Below are 16,691 nucleotides of genomic sequence, written 5' to 3' on the forward strand. Positions count from 1 at the left end.
AGATGAGATAAGTGACATAAGAATCCAAGCCTAGGTCCTTGTCAGCCCTGGGGAGGGTCCATGGTTCTGAGTGTGAGCAGGGGTCGTTTCGTAGAAAAAGAGGTGCAGGAGCTTATTAGCATAACTCATTAGCATGGCTTATTTGCATATGCCACGCCCCCTGACATCACCGGAAGTGTGTCAGAAGGTGACACCCACCGCTCAGGCTCCACTGGCCTGTTTTGGATGACTAGCTATGGGGGGGGGGGGCCGTGTGCAGATCTGTCCTGGCAGCGGAGGGAGAGCTTGTACCTGAACAAAACCTGGTCTTAAAGGTGCCACTGGACTGTTTTGGGCCGGGGGGAGCTCTGCAACTTACCTGGCTGCTTCTTGCTCTGACTGAGGGCTGCTGGGAGCAGGGGGTGGGGCTTGTTGCATGTGCCCGCCCCCTGGGCTCTTTACTGCTGGGGCTCCGTTCCTGTGCGCTCCCGCAGGAAATGACCCCTGAGTGTGAGTGAGATGAAGGGAGCTTTGACTCTCAAGAGCTTAGACCCTGGAAATCTTGTTGGGCTCGAATCTGTTTACTGTAGGCTAACACAGTTGCCCTCTGAAATGTTAGAGAGATACTCCGAAGTGTAGCGCGGAACCACTCAGGAGACGGGATCGCGGGATGTAATGTCAGGTGTGAGCAGCAGATGGCAGTCTCGGCGAAATACCCAACGGAAGCCACAGACAGTCCAGTTTGAGCAACGATTCTGAGCTGAAGTGGTCCAGCCTGGCCCAGGCCAGTTCAGTTCCTGGACCTCCCGATGCAAGGGATTGTGGGAAGCCGAACTTGCGCATCTTCAGTCGTAAACTGGGATGACTTTCATAGTTCGGCCTGGCCGTTCTGAACCTCAGAACAAAGGGACCGCCTTACCGGATTAGACCAAAGCCCGTCCAAGCCCCAGTGCTTTAGTTGTTGTAGATTTTCTGGGCTGTACGGCAGTGGTCTTGGCATTGTAGCACCTGATGTTTCGCCAGCAGCTGTGGCTGGCATCCTCAGAGGTATAACACTGAAAGATAGATTGGCTGTTGAAATTCTAATCTTATCCGTGGTGCTATTGTAAGATGTAGAGCATTACAATAGCACTATAGACAAGATTAGAATTTCAACAGCCAATCCATATGCAAAAGAACCTCCTCAGGAAAGGTCCTCCATTAGCATGTCACAGCCTGGGGAACTCCTACAAGATAACAACTCAACCCTACCCCACCTTCCTGAGTAGATATAAATTACCTGCCTACCATTTTTCTTCTCACCTTGACACAGAGAGTACTCCATCTTTCTGTGTTATACCTCTGAGGATGCCAGTCACAGCTGCTGGCCAAACGTCAAGTCCTACAATGCCAAGACCACAAAGCAGAATTTTTGCTCACAAGACTACACAGTTTAGAGGGAGCATTGGTCCGGAGATTAGTTGCAATGCCGGGAGATCTCCAGGCCCTACCTGGAGGTTGGCAAGCCTACTCCACACTGTGGCACTCCCTGCCCCAGGAGCCATTGCCTGCCAGCCCCCCGCACTTCTGGCTTTCCAAAGATCTGCTAAGACTTTTTATTCCAGGGGGCTTTTAATATGGTTTCCCCCTGCTTTTTATCCAACGGAAACTTTAATCGGTACTGATGGTCTTTATTGTCGCTCGCTGATTTTATTACCGCTAAGTTATTATTAACTACTCGTTTTATTAGCCCAGCGTTTTCTATTCGTTTCCTTTTTTCGACTGCGGCATAAAGCTGGTCCATCTGTAGTTGAGCAATCTGCTGACTGCTGTTAGACGTTCGTCATTTTAAACTGTTTCAGATTTACGGTATGCCGTTTTTTTAATACTCTTTTTGTTTGTTTTGTTTTTCCAAAGCAGCCCAAAGTATAATTTACTACGGAAAAATTGGGACACACGTTTTGCTAATGAAGAAATACGGCGCGGCTCTCTCTCACCGATGTGTTCTGGCACTGCACGCTGCTCGAGTTGAAGCGCACGGCCGGGACGCGCTGCTGCCGACCCTGGATCCCCAACACACACTCGTAGTTCTTCTGGCCCGACTGAGGCTGGGGGAGGTTTTTGGCCCGCAGAGTGATCGGCTGCAACACCCCCACCGGGATCAAGATCTCTCCTCCCAGGAGCAGCTCCGGGCAGCCCTAGAAGAGAGGAAGAGACACCAGGCTTACTCACCCATGTCACCGCATGGACCTTTGACTCTCTCTCGCCTGGCAGGCCCGTAGCTACAGTGGGGCATCTTTGGGGCTGGCCCCCCGATTTCCCATCTAGCCCAGGCCCCCCAACTTCCAATTTTATTTGTGGCGCTCCCTGGGGGTGTGTGTGCGTGGGGTGCCCCCTGACTTATTTAAAGGCTCCCCTGCATTAAAAATTCCTGGCTACGGGCCTACCTGCATGTGTGAATTGCAAGAAGAAGAGGAGGAAGAAGAGGAGGAGGAGGAAGAGGAAGAGGAGGAAGAGGAAGAGGAGGAAGAGAAGGAGGAGGAGGAAGAGGAGGAGGAAGAAGAAGAAGAAGAAGAGATTGGATTTATACCCTGCCCTTCACTCGGGAGTCTCAGAGCAGTTTACAGACTCCTTTCCCTTCCCCTCCCCACAACAGACACCCTGTGAGGTAGGTGGGGCTGAGAGAGCTCTTGACAGAAACTGCTCTTTTTCAAGAACAGCTCTTATCGGAACTACGGCTTGCCCAAGGTCATCCAGCCAGGTGCAAGTGGAGGAGTGGGGAATCAAACCCGGTCCTCCCAGATTAGAGTCCGCGCACTTAACCACGACACCAAACTGGCTCTCTAGGCATTACAGCCGAATTAACAGATGTTGGGAATATATAAAATGCACCTTCGAGACTCAGGCCAATCCACAATGACTCAGAAGACGGACCAAGAGTTTATTTTTTAATTTATTTATGTGTCTTATAGTCTACCCTTCTCATTGGGACTCAAGGTGGATTATATTTATTTATTTATAAATTAAACTTTTCCCCCCCCCCCCCGATATACACAAGGCTCCTGGTGGTGAACGACAGTAGAACACATTCACAGATTAACAGAAACAGTTCAGAAGAGTAAAACAACACACGACATTACCAGATGGCGCTAAAAACTTCAGATCGCACCACTGCCTTGCGGGGAGGGGCAGAAAACAGAGTGGGGGGGGAGTGCCAGATAAGATGGAGCCCATTGCTGTCCTCAACCAAAAACCTGGCGGAACAGCTCTGCCTTGCAATCCCTGCAGAATTGCATTAGGTCCCGCAGAGAGTCCCACCAGGTCGAAGCCAGGGCCTTTTGGTCGAGGACACCCGGACACCTTCCGGGCTGGGGATTACCAGTAAGTTTTTGTTTGCTCTCTTCCGGGCGGTCCCGAAGATACATGGGTCCTTGACCATTTAGGGCTTTAAAGGTCAGTGCCAGAACCTTGAATCTGACCCGGTACTCCACACAGAGTGAGTCAATACAATTAACAGGATAGGACGTTGAACAGAAAATGCAGTGGGACCGGGGTTGCCGAACCCAGCAGAAGTCTAAACAACTGAACCGAAGCAAAGCAGAAAAAATTACATAGTAGGATGCTACTTACAACAAGGTATACACAGCGGCATAGACCAAAGTCCCTAATGACATATCAGTTTTGTACAGTGCAACCCTCCTGCCTGTGTAGAAAAGCCCTTTTGAATACTCCGGTTTTGCTTAAGTTTGTGGAAAGCCCAGAGAGTGCGAGCTTTCCTGACCTCCCCAGGCAGGCTGCTCTGCAAGGCAGGGGCCACCACCGAGAAGGCACGTGTACGGGCAGTTGTCGACTTTGCCCATTTGCAGGTTGGCACCTGCAGAAGGCCCTGCCCGGATGAGTGAAGCTGATGCGGTGGAGTGTAGGGGGAGAAGTTGGCTCGCAGATATGAGGGTCCAAGGCCATGAAGGGCTCTGGAGGAAGAAGGAGGAGGAGGAGGAGATTGGATTTATACCCCGCCCTTCACTACCCAAAGGAGTCTCAGAGCGGCTTACAATCTCCTTTCCCTTCCCCTCCCCACAACAGACACCCTGGAAGGTAAAAGAAGAAGAAGATATTGGATTTATACCCAGCCCTTCACTACCCAAAGGAGTCTCAGGGCGGCTTACAGACTCCTCTCCCTTCCCCTCCCCACAAGAGACACCCTGTGGGGTAAAAGAAGAAGAAGAGATTGGATTTATACCCTGCCCTTCACAACCCAAAGGAGTCTCAGAGCGGCTTACAAACTCCTCTCCCTTCCCCTCCCCACAGCAGACACCCTGTGAGGTAAAAGAAGAAGAAGAAGAGATTTGATTTATACCCTGCCCTTCACTACCCAAAGGAGTCTCAGAGCGGCTTACAAACTCCTTTCCCTTCCCCTTCCACCACTACGCCAAACTGGCGAATACTTTATTAGCTAATAAAGTGAATACTTTAAATCGAGCCTGGTAACCAAGGGGCAGCTAGTGGAGAGTGACTGCAGAATGGGAATAATATGCATGCTCTGTAAATTGCCGGCTTCAGGTTGCGGAATCCCTGGAGATTTTTGGGGGCGGAGCCTGGGGAGGGTGGAGGTTGGGGAAGGAAGGGACCTCAGCAGGGCACAATGCCATAGAGTCCACCTTCAAGAACCGCCATTTTCTCCAGAGGAATGGATCTCTGTAGCATGCAGACTACTCTCAATTCTGGGAGATCTCCAGCCAGTTTGGTGTTGTGGTTAAGTGCGCGGACTCTAATCTGGGAGAACTAGGTTTGATTCCCCACTCCTCCACTTGCAGCTGCTGAATGACCTTGGGCAAGCCGTAGTTCTGTCCAGGGGTCATTTAGTAGAAAAAGAGCTGCAGGAGCTCATTGTCATAACTCAGCGTAACTTCTTTGCGTATGCCACACCCCCTGACATCACCGGAAGTGTGTCAGAAGGTGACACCCACCGCTTAGGCTCCACTGGACTGTTTTGGATTGCTAGCTATTGGGGTGGGGGGGGAACGTGCAGATCTGCCCTCACAGAGGAGGGAGAGCTTGTACCTGAATAAAACTTGGTCTTAAAGGTGCCACTGGACTGTTTTGGAGCTCAACAAAGTTTAACTCTGGGTTTAAACTTTCGTGTGCATGCAGACTTTGTGCACACAAAAACTTATACCCAGAATTAAACTTGGTTGATTTTAAGGTGCCACTGGACTCAGACTTTGTTTTTTTGTTTCCTTTAAGCAGCCTTCTATAGGATTAAGGGTTTCGGTTTCCAACCTGGGCAGACGGATTAGGGACGTAGTGGTTAACTGTACGGACTCTAATCTGGGAAAACCGGGTTTGATTCCCCACTCCTCCACATGCAGCTGCTGAATGACCTCGGGCAAGCCATAGTTCTGTCAGAGCTGTCCTTGAAAGAGCTGTTCTCTCAGAGCTCTCTCAGCCCCACCTGCCTCACTGGGTGTCTGTTATGGGGAAGCGGAAGGAGTTTGTAAGCTGCTCTGAGACTCCGAGTGAAGGGCGAGGTATAAATCCAATTTCTTCTTCTCTTCTTCTTCACCTGGAGACTTAACTAGTACAAAAGATACAAAAGATTAAACCGTGCATAAACAACAAAAAAATATTCAACATTCAATGAGTATAGTAATCTGAACCTATATAAATAGAGTAGTTTTTCGAAAATACAGTATAATAGTCAGAAACTCAAAAATACATGGTCCAAATACAAAAACAGTCCAATTAATCCACCTGTGATACATCATAGTAATTGGTCTTATGTACATGAGGAATGGAAAAGATGCTGTGTGTGATTTAACATTGGAGCTGGGTGGTATGGGTGTTCCACTTTTGAGGAAGCAAGGCGGTACGGCAACTTGAAGCCGGCGGGGATGTGAAGTGGATACTCAGGCGGCGAGACAAGGATTTTGTGAAGAGGAATTATAAATGTCTATTTTTGGACTTTTCACTGTTTGAGGAATCTGGACTATTTCTGAAGGTGGATTAAATAGGACTGTTTTTGTATTTGGACCCTTTATTTTTCAGTTTCTGACTACTATATTGTATTTTTTTAAAAAACTACTCTATTTATATAGGTTCAGATTATTATACTCTTTGAATGCGGAATATTTTTCGTTATTTATGCACGGTTTGATCTTTTGTATCACTTACTCCCTTCCGTGCATCTCTGACCGGAATATTCGGGTTTCTTACCACCTGCACGGAATATTCGGCTTTCTTACCACCTGGAGCCTGCCAACCCGAATATTCGGTCTAGCTCCTGATAGCTCTCTCTTGCCCGCATGTGCAAATTTTTAGCTAACCCAGGCATCACAGTTGAATTAATGGATGTCGGAACTACACAAGGCTGCCAACTTCCAGGTGGCAGTTGGAGATCTGCTTTGGAGGGTCGAATCTATGGCATTATACCCTGTTGAGGTCCATCCCCTTCCTAAATCCTGTCTTCCCCAGGCTCCATACCCGAAATCTCAAGGAATTCCCCAACCCAGAGCTGGCAGCCCTAGAAATACATAAAAGGCACCTTTATGGCTCAGTCCTATCAGTGATTACTCAGAAGGCAGACCGGGTGACTTGGCTTCTGACCGCAGCCTTAGTCACTCCTGGAGACGGGATATAACCCTCCCCCCTTCTCTCAGGAGTCTGGACCAAGGTTATTCCTCCGCTACAACACAAACAGGGGAGGCTGTAGCTCAGTGGCAGAGCCTCTGCTTTGTATGCAGAAGGTGCCAGGTTCAGTCCCCAGCATCTCCAGCTAAAAGGACCAGGCGGTAGGTGACGGGAGAGATCTCTGCCTGAGACCCTGGAGAGCTTCTGCCAGTCAGAGTAGGCAATACTGACCTCGATGGTAGGGTTGCCAGCAATGCTCCCTCTAAGCTGTGGAGTCTCGTGAGCAAGAATTCTACTTTGTAAGCTATGGGCATAAAAAGTTGTGAGTGAACAATTTGGCTATTAGTTTGCTCTGGAGCCATCCTTTCCTGAGCTAAGACAAAAATGCGTGAGCCGGAGGCTAAAAAACGGAGCGGCCACACGAGAGAGATGGAGATGAAAGAGCCTGCCGGCGCTGGGAGTCGCCATGGAAACCAGAGCCTCGTTAATTGCTCCTTGGTACCGAAAGGAATTGGGGGGGGGCATGTTGGCCTGCTCTATTTACCCGGCTAGCGAGTAGGTGGGGTGGCACCCACCCTGGGAAGCAATAGAGGAAATGCGGTCTGACCTGAAGAATAATCAAGCCCCGGGCACGACTTCCTGTCTTGACTTAAGACAATGGGAGGGAGACAAAAGGCCGAGCAGTGGCCGGGAAGAGGGGCCGGGAGGGCTCCAGCCCTTCTCCCATCCATAATGTGTGCCCCCCCTCCCCCTAAGTGCACCCGGAGCCTCTCAGCCCTCAACAATTACGAGGAAAAGTGTTTTTGCTTCTCCGCTCTCTGCCCTGGCCGCTCCCACCCTCCACCCTCCAGCCACCACAGACCGCAACCCAAACGCTGGCCCCTCCGAGGGAGCTGCTATCAATTACCTGCCCACAAAGAGGCCCTGGGCGTCTCCAGGGCTATTGATCCCACTGCCCGAACCAGACCGATTGATCACAAGCCACTGGCCCCTGCTACCAGCAAAGCCCCCTCCCCCTATTGATTCTGTCCCCCGCCCCCACAGGCACTCCGGGAGCAAATAATAGCACTAAATGTTGCTGATCCACCACCTGCTGACTCTCCTCCCCTGGCGACTTGGAATTCCCTGGCCTGTGGACACACTATGGTTGCCAACTCTGGGTTGGGAGATTCCAGGAGATTTGGGGGCAAGAGCCTGAGGATAGGGTTGCCAAGTCCCTGCTGTATCTACAGCGGGAGACTCCAGCTTTGTTCCGGGAGCACTTGCCGCAACCACGTCACCCAGAAGTGACGCAACCACGTCGGGCATGCCGGGGGCGGGGCCACAATCATCCGAGGAAAAACCATAGAGTTTATTGTGAGGATAAAGTGGAGAGGAAAATGCTGTAAACTGCTTGGAGGACCCATTGTGGGGAAAGACGGGGTATAAATGAAGTAAATATAGTTGAAGATGGGGGACAGATAAAAGGTTGTTTGTTGGATAGGGTTGCCAACAGCAGGTTGGGAATACTTGGAGATTTTTGTTGAACAGCCTGGAAGGTGGGGTTTGGGGGAGGGGGGGGACCTCAGCAGAGGATAATGCCACAGAGTCCACCCTCCAAAACATCCGAACATAGGAATAGTGTTGTATTTTTATCTGATGTATTTTAATTGTTTTTGTTTGTATATTATATTTGGTGGAACCCGCCCTGAGCCTGGCTATGCAGGGAGGGCGGGATACAAATCTAATAAAATAAATAAATAAATAAATAACATTTTCTCCAGGGGAAGTGACCAATGTGGAGCCTTGTGAGCAAAAATTCTACTTTGCGAGCTACGGGCGTTAAAGTTGTGAGCGAGCCATTTGGCTGCTGCATAAAATCATTTGCTTTGGAGTCATCCTGTCCTGATCTGGGACAAAAAATGTGTGAGCCAGAGGCTAAAAAACAGTGAGCTAGCTCACACTAACTCAGCTTAGAGGGAACACTGGAATTGACCGCTGTAGTCTGAAGATCTTTGTCATCTGCAGATCTGTTCTAACTCCTGAAGATCTCCAATTTCCCTCTGGGGACTGGAAAGTCTAGGACACACCCATTTATAAGAGGATCCTTTGTACCTGTCATTGTAGCGATTTGGTTTTTGTTTAAGTTTCTAGACCTCATGGTTGCAAAAACACCTTTAATACAGGTTTCGGGGCACTTCCCAGTGCTGGGGGGGGGGGGGGGGGAATCAGAGGGCTGCTGTGCCATGCAAAACTCTGTCCTACTTCCTCCTCGTTTCCTCTTGCCACCCTAAAGCAATGCATTCCCACTGTCAACACCTTTATTATGCGGTCGACAGGCCATTCAGTAATTGTTACCAAAACAAACCAGGGCACTTGCGCATGGTTAGTTAACACAGTCCTTTCCGCATCAGAGATCTAGTCTCAATGGTTATGTTAAAGGAGGCGAAAGTGACTCTTTGAGCAATACGTATATTTTCCCAAGCAAGGAAAAGCGTAACCATGCAATGCTCCCTCTAAGGAGTGGAGTCTTGTGAGCAAAAATTCTACTCTGTGAGCTACTGGCATCAAAGTTGTGAGCGAGCGATTTGGCTACGGCATACATTAGTTTGCCCAGGAGCCATCCTTCCTGAGCTAAGACAAAAATCTGTGAGCTGGAGGCTGAAAAACTCTGAGTTAGCTCACACTAACACAGCTTAGAGGGAGCACTGGTAACCAGCTCTTCTACTGGACGGCCTGGGACCACAGCTAAGAGAGGGGCTTCATTGCTGGCTCTTTAGAGTCACTATAAAACAGAAACACGTGGGGCCCTAGCCTCCGTCATCACAAGGACACAACCGAGCATTCAAAAGGGATTTCCTTGTAAACAAGAGCGATACGTTCTGGATTCTCCAAGATCCCAAAATTTTGCAATATGATTTTTTTTGTTTAGTAGGCCACTTAAAGCATCACAAGATTCCCATCATTCTGAAAGCGGAACGAAAATGTTCTAGCTGCACTTTAGTGGCCTCTGAAACACCCGGGGGGATGGGGAGACTGTAAGTATTAGTGCTGTTATACAGGAATAACAGAGCCCTTGAGAGAGGTAAGAAAGAGAAGCACTGTGTGGGGCCAAGCCACATTTCTGGAGCCCCTCCCCAACTCATGGGGGGGGGGGAGAAGAGTCGTTCTGGCCCAACCGATTGTGCCTAGGGGAACCCCCTACAGATTTCCCGACTTCAGGCAGCAGTGGAAGGGACCCCCTACAGGGGACTGAATTGAACAGGGAGAACAGGAACGAAAGCGGTGACTGATTTGCAGCACTGGAAGGTTGGGATTTTGGTATCCGAGAACTTCTCTCAAGGGGCTTGGTCGAGATCCGGATAGGGCAGGTGAAGGGAAGGGAAAAGCCCCCGCTCCGCAAGAGCTCTTCTCACCTCGGAAGAGTTGACTCGCCCCTCCACGAAGTAGCACTTGGCGACGTTGTGGGTGCAAGCGTGCCTGTATTTACACCAGTGGCAAGGGTAGCGGCTGCTGACGCAGGACAGACACCTGTAGGGGTGAGGGGAATAAAAAATAAATGTTCAAAGAGGGGCGATACACACACCCAACGTCCCCCCCTCCCCCGAATCCTGATCACCGAAGGACACCTAAGCGGCTCCCCCCCCCCATGCCTCTCCCTCCCCAGACCCTTATTTCATTGCCCTCATTCTTGTGCCTGAGGATATGGAACTCATGGGGGGGGGGGAGACAAAGGAGAGAGAGAGAGACTGATTGAATCAGCTCCTGAAGTCCCTGCCAAAGCCATCTGCTGGCTGCGGAGACAAGCCCTGAGGGAATGTTGGCTGAGGCCAACGCCACAAACTGACTGGATGGCGTACGCCTAGATGCCCCCTCGACTGAGATAGGACTCCAACGTTAATCTGAGATTGTATGCCTTTTCCAATTAAAAATAATATCAAAAAAACAATGGCAAACAGCACGTGTGCCAGATCCTGAGACTGAAAAACTGGGCCGCAGAGCGGCCGCTGCACTACCAAGTCACCTCACTCCTTTGGTTTCTAAGAAGACAGCTGACAAGGCCCAAGCCTACCCTATCCACTCGCGCCTCGTGGCCTAAAAAGACCTCGTAACGCCTGATACGACCGACCTGGTTGTGAGAAAGGCAAAACCACTTCTGCTTTCGCTTAGTCATCTCTGTCGCTCGTTCACACAATTACCTCATACCTTCTTGGCCTGACACGGTCCTCCCCCATAGTCCCTTGGTATGACACCCTCAGGCAAAGCCAGCAGTTTTCCTCACAGGGGCCACTTGGCTTAAGTTTGCCCCAGGGCTGTTTTAACACCCCAGTCCCCTGAATCCCGATATAAGTAATAACAAAAGCTGGTCTCTGTACACACATGAAGCTGCCTTATACTGAATCACACCCTTGGTCCATCAGTCAGTATTGTCTACTAAGACTGGCACTGGCTCTCCAGGGGCTCAGGCAGAGAGGTCTTTCCCATCACCCAGTGCCTGGTCTTGTAAAACCAGACGTCTCTTGGGTAGGGCAGAAACACCCAAACACTTTGACCTGCTCCTTCAGGAGATTTGTCCTCCTCCTACACTTTGTTAGTGTTTAGGTGGGTAGCCATGTTGGTCTGAAGCAAAAGAAGAAGAAGAGATTGGATTTATACCCCGCCCTTCACTACCCAAAGGAGTCTCAGAGCGGCTTACAGACTCCTTTCCCTTCCCCTCCCCACAACAGACACCCTGTGAGGTAAAAGAAGCTGAGAGAGCTCTTGACAGAAAGTGCTCTTTTTCAAGAACAGCTCTTCCAGAACTATGGCTTGCCTAAGGTCATCCAGCAGGTGCAAGTGGAGGCGTGGGGACTCAAACCCGGCTTCTCCCAGATTAGTGTCCGTGAACTTAACCACTACACCAAAGAAAACGAAGTCTGAGTCCAGCGGCACCTTTAAGACCAACAAAGCTTAATTCTGGGGATAAGCATTCGTGCGCACGCACACTTCTTCATACTGAACACGCTTTTTTAAAAGTACCTGAACCCAATTAGGAGCGAAAAGGAGAGCTCAAGGAATGAATATTTGGTGGCGTTGGGCTCCAAAGTCGGGACAACATTTGAGGACTGAAGAAGAGGGGCGTCACCAATGTTCCCTCTAAGCTGAGTTAGTGTGAGCTAGCTCACACTAACTCAGCTTAGAGGGAACACTGGGCGTCACCCCGTCATCAACACTCACGTGCGCAGGAGACTGCAGTCGTAGAAGACGAAATTTGTGCTGGCAAATTCCACACCGGTCTCGATCGAGAGAAGCTGGAGTCTAACAGTACGGACGTCGCCTGAAATTGTGGAGTGGGGAGAGGAGAAAACAGCTTCAGTGAGGATGGTCTTCCACAGTCACTTTCTAGAGGAGTCCAAAGTAACCTTTTCTTTATGTTGTCGGAGGCTTTCACGGCCAGAGTTCATGAGCTGTTGTAGGTTTTCCGGGTTGTATGGCCCTGGTCTTGGCGTTGTAGTGCCTGACGTTTCGCCAGCAGCTGTGACTGGCCATCCTCAGAGGTATAACACAGAATGATGGGAGTACTCTCTGTGTCGAGGAGGTTCACATGCAAAAGAACCTCCTCAGGAAAGCTCCTCCATTAGCATGTCACAGCCTTGGGAACTCCTACAAGATAATGACTCAGCCCTACCCCACCTTCCTGAGTAGATATAAATTACCTGCCTACCATTTTCCTTCTCACCTTGACACAGAGAGTACTCCATCTTTCTGTGTTATACCTCTGAGGATGGCCAGTCACAGCTGCTGGCTAACGTCAGGCCCTACAACGCCAAGACCACGGCCACACAGCCTGGAAAATCTACAGCAGTGAATAACCTTTCTCTGTTTGTTTTGCTATATTCGTACCCTGCTGATCTCCTAGGGTTGCCAACTGTTCAGTTCAGTTTATTCGGTATATCACCAGGGTTGCCAACTGAGTTCATGAGGGTGGGCTTTAGGGAGGGGGGGACCTCAGTAGGGTACAATGTCATACAGTCCACCTTCCAGAGCAGCCATTTTCTCCAGAAGAAAAAAAGAATAGATTGGATTTATACCCCACCCTTCCCTACCCGAAGGAGTCTCAGAGTGGCTTACGATCGCCTTCCCCTCCCCACAACAGACCCCCTGTGAGGTAGGTGGGGCTGAGAGAGCTCTTTCGAGGACTGCTGGTGAGAGAACAGCTCTGAGAGGTCACACCAGCGGCTGCATGGGGAGGAGTGGGGAATCAAACCCACTTCTCCCAGATTAGAGTCCATGCTCTTAACCACTACACCAAACTGGCTCTGAGAGAAAGGTGGGGCTGAGAGAGCTCTTTCGAGGACTGCTCATGAAAGAACAGCTCTGAGAGAACTTGTCACTGACCCAAAGTCCCACCAGCAGCTGCATGGGGAGGAGAGGGGAATCAAACCCAGTTCTCCCAGATTAGAGTCCCCGTTCCTAACCATGACACCGAACTGGCTGTGGATAAACGTTTGAAATAAATAATATCTGTGTAGTCTGGAGATCAGTTGAAATTCCAGGGGATCACCAGACCCCACCTGGAGGTTGGCAAACCTATTATCTCCTCAATGAGGGTTTCAAAACAGCTGGCACCATCGCTCTCCCCTCCTCTATTTCACCCTCACAACCACCACCCTTGTGAGCAGGACCACATTATGACTTTCATGGTCCCTGGGCACTTTTGCCTCCGTGGATCCCTTCTTCCATACAAAATATTAAGAATTATGCCTTATGACTGTGTTGGTATAAAGACAAGCATAGTCCCGGCTGGATTATATCCGTCTTTATACCAATGCAGTCCAAATACGTTTTAGACTTGCAGGGGTCTTCGACCCTAAAAGTTCATTTTTTCCTTTGTCTGATTTTAAAAGAACTTAAAACATTTTCTTGGGCCCCTAAAAATGTTGTGCGGCCCAGGCTCTGTGCTTACTGTGCCTAGTGGATAGATCGGCCCTGCCTGCAAGGTAGATTAACAGAAACAAAATACACCGTGGAGAGCACACATTACTCAAGGTCAGATAACACTCAAGTGCTACTTAAAGGCATATGTCTCAAATACAATTAATGAAAGAATCGTGCATAGAGATTAGAATGTGAATCTTTGTATGATCCACATGTACTTATTACATGTTAAAGCGCCGAGGCTTTGAAACAAATACACAAGTCCAAGTATACAGAAAGAAACCTTCCTAGAGCATTTGTTTCAAAGCCTCAGCGCTTTAACAAGTAACACGCCGATCATACAAAGATTTCCATTCTAATCACCTCTATGCATGATTCTTTCATTAAGTGTATTTGAGACATATGCCTTAAGTAGCACTTGAGCGTTATCTAACCTTGAGTAATTTGTGCTCTCCACGGTGTATTTTGTTTTTTGTTATTGTACTGGGTATCTCCATGGTCCCGTTGTATTGAGCGCAAGGTAGAGTAGGCTGAAAGTGACTGGCCCAAGATCACCCAGAGAGCTTCCATGACCGAGCGAGGATTTGAACCCGGGCCTCACAGATCCCAGTCTGATATTTTAACCCGCTACACAACACTGGATTCGCCTCCCCCCCCGCCGCCCTTCAGTTCCCTTATTCATGATATCATTAATATTCATAATCAAAAATATCGTTCTTCTTTTTGCATAACTGGGACTGCTGTTCTCAGGTACACTTAGTCGTTAGTCATTAATAGCGACGGTGACGGAAGTCCGGCATATCTGCAGAGCCAGTGTTCCCTCTAAGCTGAGTGAGTGTGAGCTAGCTCGACATTTTCATTGAGTTATCTACTACAACTCCAAGATCTCTCTTGATCAGTCTCTGCCAGTTCGGACCCCATTAACATGTATTTATAATTAGGACTTTTGGTTCCAATGTGCATCACTTTGCAATTGGCCACATTGAAACCAGTGTTCCCTCTAAGCTGAGTGAGTGTGAGCCAGCTCACAGTTTTTTAGCCTCCGGCTCACACATTTTTATCTTCGCTCACGAAGGGATGGCTCCAGAGGAAATTAATTTATGCAGTAGCCAGATCGCTCGCTCACAACTTTAATGCCAGTAACTCATAAAGTAGAAATTTTGCTCACAGGACTCCACAGCTCAGAGGGAGCATTGCTGCAGACTCTGCCCAAATGTGCCGGTGGGCTGCAGAACCAAGCTTGCGTCACCTTTGCAAGCAAGAAGGAAACAACCAAGGGGCAGCCGGTCGTGGGAATGCCAGTTAGAGGTAGGCTGCCCTCCAGGCGAACCCCCAGAATGACAACTGATCTCCAGGAGACAGAGATCAGTTCCCCTGGAGAAAATGGCTGCTTTGCAGGGTGGACTCGGTGGCATTGTAGCCCACGGAAGCCCCACCTCTCCTCAGGCCCCTCCCTCCACAGGCTCCACCCCCAAAACCTTCAGATATTTCCCAACCAGGACTTGGCAACTCTAGAAAGGATGCCAAATGCTCTCCGGGCCCTAATCCCCATTTATTACCATGACCAGTGCATCTTAGCACCTAGATGGCCCCTTTGAGCCTGCAAAGAACGTCACGTGTGTGAAGTTTTTGCAGTCCTTGCAGACTATCCTGCGAGGTAGGTCAGTATTATTACATGGTGGGCTGAGGCGAGGGTTGCCAGCCTCCAGGTGGGACCTGGAGATCTCCCGCTTTGACAACTGATCTCCAGCTGACAGAGATCAGCTCCCCTGGAGAAAATGGCTGCTTTGGAGGGTGGACTCTGTGGCATCGTACCATGCTGAGGCCCCTCCCCCCAAACCCCGCCCTCTTCCTAGGGCTGCCAGCCTCCAGGCAGGGCCTGGAGATCTCCTGCTTTGACAACTGATCTCCAGCTGACAGAGATCAGCTCCCCTGGAGAAAATGGCTGCTTTGGAGGGTGGACTCTGTGGCATCGTACCATGCTGAGGCCCCTCCCCCCAAACCCCGCCCTCTCCTGGCTCCACCCCCAAAGTCTCCAGGTATTTTCCAACCCAGACCTGGCAACCCTTGCTGAGGCAGAGAGTGAGAGCCTTGCATAAAGGCCTCTGAGTGATTCAGTGGCAAAAACAACTTCCCAACTTGTTGTTCTTCGTGCCACTCCACTCCACTCCACTGGCTCTTCACGCAGATCTTTCCCCCCTCCCCAGCTCCCAGCACTAACCGTGCTCCCCGGGCGGCTCGTCCCGCAAGGTAGGAGAAAGGCAGCGAATTCCTCCATCTATCTGCAGCTGTCCCTCGCTCTCTCCGAGGCTCTCGAAGGAGCAGATCACGCCGGCAGTCAGATCCGGGACATTGTGGACGGTCAGCTGGAGCTGGAAACAGAGCCCAAGACAGGGAAGTCACTGGATTGCTAGGATTCGCACATTGATCTGGAGGAAGGAGTACAAGGTTTCCCTCGCTTGAAAGCCAGTCGAATCCGACTCTAGGGTTGCGGCGCTCATCTCCGTTTCCAAGCCGAAGAGCCAGCGCTGTCTGAAGACGTTTCCATGGTCGTGTGGCCGGCGTGACTCAACGGCGAGGTGCGCGGAACGCTGCCTGTTACCTTTCCACCGAAGCGGTACCTATTTATCTACGTGCAGTTTCTTGCTCTCGAACTGGTAGGTTGGCAGGAGCTCACGCAGCACTCGGGTCTCGAACTGCCAAACTACCGGCCTTCCGGTCTTCAGCTCAGCGTCTTAGCCTCTGAGCCACCGGGCCCCCGCAGGAAGGAGGGCCCTAAATCGGGTCCTACTTGTGCTTTATATTATATGTACTTACAACAATTTAAGGAAATTGATGAATACTGTAGACCTCCGAGACTGCCTTGTTTTACAGCACTAGGAACTCTTTATGTGCTTAGATGAGAGAGGCCTACAGAGGAAGGCTACACGTTTTCATTACGAATAAAGACAAATAAGTCAGTTTGGAGACATTGTTCCGAGAGAGTTCCTGTTTCTGTAAAACAAGGCCGTTTTGGAGGCACTTCTTTCTGGGAGAACCCATCGATGTGCAGTCCTGACGAAGGGATCGCCAACCCATTGAAAACCTGGTGTTTGCCTCAAAAGTCTTAAGGACTGGATTCACTTCCTTCATGGACATTTGTGTTTTTCCAGTTTTGGAACTGAGAAGCCTTTTCCCCCATTTTGGAACAGTGAAGTTTTCCCCCCTGG

This window comes from Gekko japonicus, unplaced genomic scaffold (genome assembly GCF_001447785.1).
Source record: "Gekko japonicus isolate JY-2015 unplaced genomic scaffold, Gekko_japonicus_V1.1 scaffold2794, whole genome shotgun sequence".
NCBI lineage: Eukaryota > Metazoa > Chordata > Lepidosauria > Squamata > Gekkonidae > Gekko > Gekko japonicus.